The sequence below is a fragment of the Zalophus californianus genome, chromosome 9 (assembly GCF_009762305.2).
Source record: "Zalophus californianus isolate mZalCal1 chromosome 9, mZalCal1.pri.v2, whole genome shotgun sequence".
In the NCBI taxonomy this organism is placed as follows: Eukaryota; Metazoa; Chordata; class Mammalia; order Carnivora; family Otariidae; genus Zalophus; species Zalophus californianus.
In genome coordinates this window covers 112,331,976-112,335,306 of record NC_045603.1, presented here as the reverse complement: position 1 = coordinate 112,335,306, position 3,331 = coordinate 112,331,976, and positions in this window count along the sequence as shown.

Genomic DNA, 3,331 nt, shown 5'->3' with positions numbered 1-3,331 from the left:
ACCATTATCTTTGAAAAACTTAACCTTGGTAGATTTTCAAAGAGGTATACATTTGCCTTTTTCTGATTTTAAGAGACAATAATTAAGTTTTATTTTCTTTTTAATTGTTCAATGGGTAGATTCCTGTCATCAGTATTTTTCATTGGTCTGGAATTCAACTGTGCCTATGTGAATTTAATACTTACACCTCCCTTTCAGTTACCTCATGTTCTGAAGAATTCTCCAAGGTGAACAGCACTGGGTAGAAGACTGGTACATTACTTGGGCTCTGTTATTTAGAGCCACAAAACCCTCCATTTCTCAGTATCAGCTGTCTGACCAGCAATACAGAGATAATGCTATTCACTGAACTATCTAGGTATGATAAAGAATGCATCATCAAAGCTGGTGGCAAATGTAGTGATTAATATAGTTAAGTAACAAATAAGGGGAGACATTGTTAAAACAGAAGAAATCATGATAAAGTAACATTTACATCATTATATTAACATGACTTTGAATCTACAGGGTAGGTTGTAACCAAGCCTCATGTACCAAACAAAGACAAATTCCTCTGAAAATATCAGTGAGGCAAACAACAAAATAATTTACCGTCATATATAGATAATACTAAACATGAGTTTCTGTAACTGGTAATGGTATAGCCTACATGGCCTACATTTAGGTCTTTTGGTTTTATCATTAAAACACTATCTTAAAAAACTTACCCTTACTCTTAGAGTGGGTAAAGAAGGGAGCATTTTGGGCATCATGGTATTATCAGGAGGAGGGGGCACTGTTCGGGGGCCATCGGTGGTCTTTTCTCAATTTCAATTCTTTACAAAAGATTGGGGGAATTTATGAGGGTGAATGAGCTGGGATTTATGGTAGTTATTGTTTCTAAGAGAGTTTAGAGCATCAAAGAATCCATAAGCTTTAATTCCACCCATCCCCTTCCTCCCTGTAAATAAAATTCTCCCCAGAGATGGCTGTATAAACTGCCAGGAGCAAGTACGTTCTGGAGCCACTAGATTTGCTTCCCTAGTACTATATCAGACTCTGCAGCCTGGCCCTCTAAAGACTCTTCCCAGGGTCTTAAGCACTCTTTAGGGGCTCAAATACCAGCCAGATGAGCCCTGACCTCAGAAACCTCTGGGACTCTAAAGATGCTTTGTCCATGTCCTAATAGCTGAAGGAGACACCCCGTTCCTCCTTCACAACCTCTTGTCACTTAAGTAGTGTCTATTAGTAGCTCTTCCCAGTGAGCCTTGAATGGGCCCGGCCCTCTCATTTCCAGTGTCTGCTGCTCCAGCTAAGAGAGGGAAGGACTTAGGAATCATAACACATGAGGGGAGGCTCAAGGAGCAAGAAAAAAAGTCTTAGAGGAGACAAGATAGCTGATTTCAGACACTTAAGGACACTTTTATCAAAAAGGAACTATGTTTATTTGGCATGACATTAGAGAACAGAGCTGAGACCAGGGAGTAGGAGTTATATGGAGGCAGACTGCCGGCTCAGTATTATGAGGAACAACCTCTCGAGTCAGAATGGACTGCTTTGTGAGGTGGAGAGTTCCTTAGCACTGAAAGTATGGAAGCAGTGGTACTCGGACCACGTATTAAGAGGGAGATCTAGCACTGAATAGAAATTTGGTCTAAGGGCTGGACTCGAAGACTGTGAGGCCCTTTCCAATGGAGATACCAGGATTCCAGTTCATCAGTGAGTTTTCTCAGACCTGGAAACTCCCCCATCATTTTTCTCAGGGCAGACCTCCCCTTTCAATCTTTGCAGAAAGCCCAGAGTAAGAACAGTTCACATTCTCCGGATGTCATTCTCCCCACCCAGTTGAAAAGGTGACTATGACAGACAACCACCTGCAAGATGGGGCTCTTACTACTGTCCCTGGGGGCAGAAGCAGGAGGCCAGTAAATGAAGTTAGCATTCCCTCATTTGCTCAGAAGCAACCTTCTTTCTTCTTGTAAAACAAAGGAATTTGTTGAGTTCATCACATCTTTCTCGGGACTATATAGAGGCTAAAACAGGGCCTGGGACACAGTAGGTATTCACTACAACTTTGCTAAAAGAATGCATAAATACATTTTAAAAGCAAGAGAAAACAGCGTACAATGGTTGACCCAGAACTTAAATACCTTAGCCATATCCAGGTTCGTCTGTAAGATAGGGGTAAATATATTAATGGCATCTTGCTTGTGGGTTGCCCTAAGGATTAGAGGGTGCAGTGAAGGGGTAATGTGCTTAGCAGAGTCTCTGACACATAATCAAGGTTTAAGAAATGCTAGCTCTCTTCACTGTTGTTGTTTTGTTATTATTACTGTTATTTTATTTTATTTTATTTTTTTTTAAAGATTTTATTTATTTATTTGAGAGAGAGAGAGATGAGAGATAGAAAGCACGAGAGGGAAGAGGGTCAGAGGGAGAAGCAGACTCCCTGCTGAGCAGGAAGCCCGATGTGGGACTCGATCCTGGGACTCCAGGATCATGACCTGAGCCGAAGGCAGTCGCTTAACCAACTGAGCCACCCAGGCTCCCTATTACTGTTATTTTAAATAACACCATCTGGGAGGGGGTGGAGAAGACAAAAAGATATTTAATATTTGAACAGAACTTCTTTCCCATTACCTCTTATATCACATCACAGTGCTCCATCTGCAGCTGGCAAACTATTTCATGCTGATTTTGAGGAGGGAAATCTAGGACTTCAGCTAGCAAAAGGGATGCATTTCCTTGCTTTAGAGAGTTGGATTCCTCCGAGCACCTGGAACTGATGCTCATTGGTAATTAGAGATTGTCGATGGGGAATTACCCGTGGAAATGAGCCTTGGGCTTCAAAGGGGACTAGGGGTAGTTTAAGAAGACTTTATATAGTGAATACTTGCTGAAAAGTGTCATAAAAAATGAGTCCATGATTTAAATTTTCAAAGTACTTATCAACAGATGAGACAATCTGTGAAAAACAAAACACGTTATTTTTAAAATCTTGTCAATTCTAGCTGTGAGCCCTGCCAGTCACCCTGGGTGGGGCTGGACCCACTCAGACCGTGTCTCCCCTCTATGGATGCTATGTCTGTTGGACCCCGAATGAGGAGGAGAATGGAAACATGAGGAAAGCACGATGTCTTCCCCGGTGAGCAGTCCACACTGCATCACAAGATGCAGTGACATCTTTCTTTCGCGCTAGCATTCCAGCAAATGATCCTTCCTTTATAAGCAGCAAAACTCCTCAAGCATTCTGCTGATTGAACACTCAGTACGGAGGCAAATGATTTATTTATCATTTAAAAAAATTACAAAGACCTAAAGAGATTCTATTATTTGTCAGTAGCCACAAATT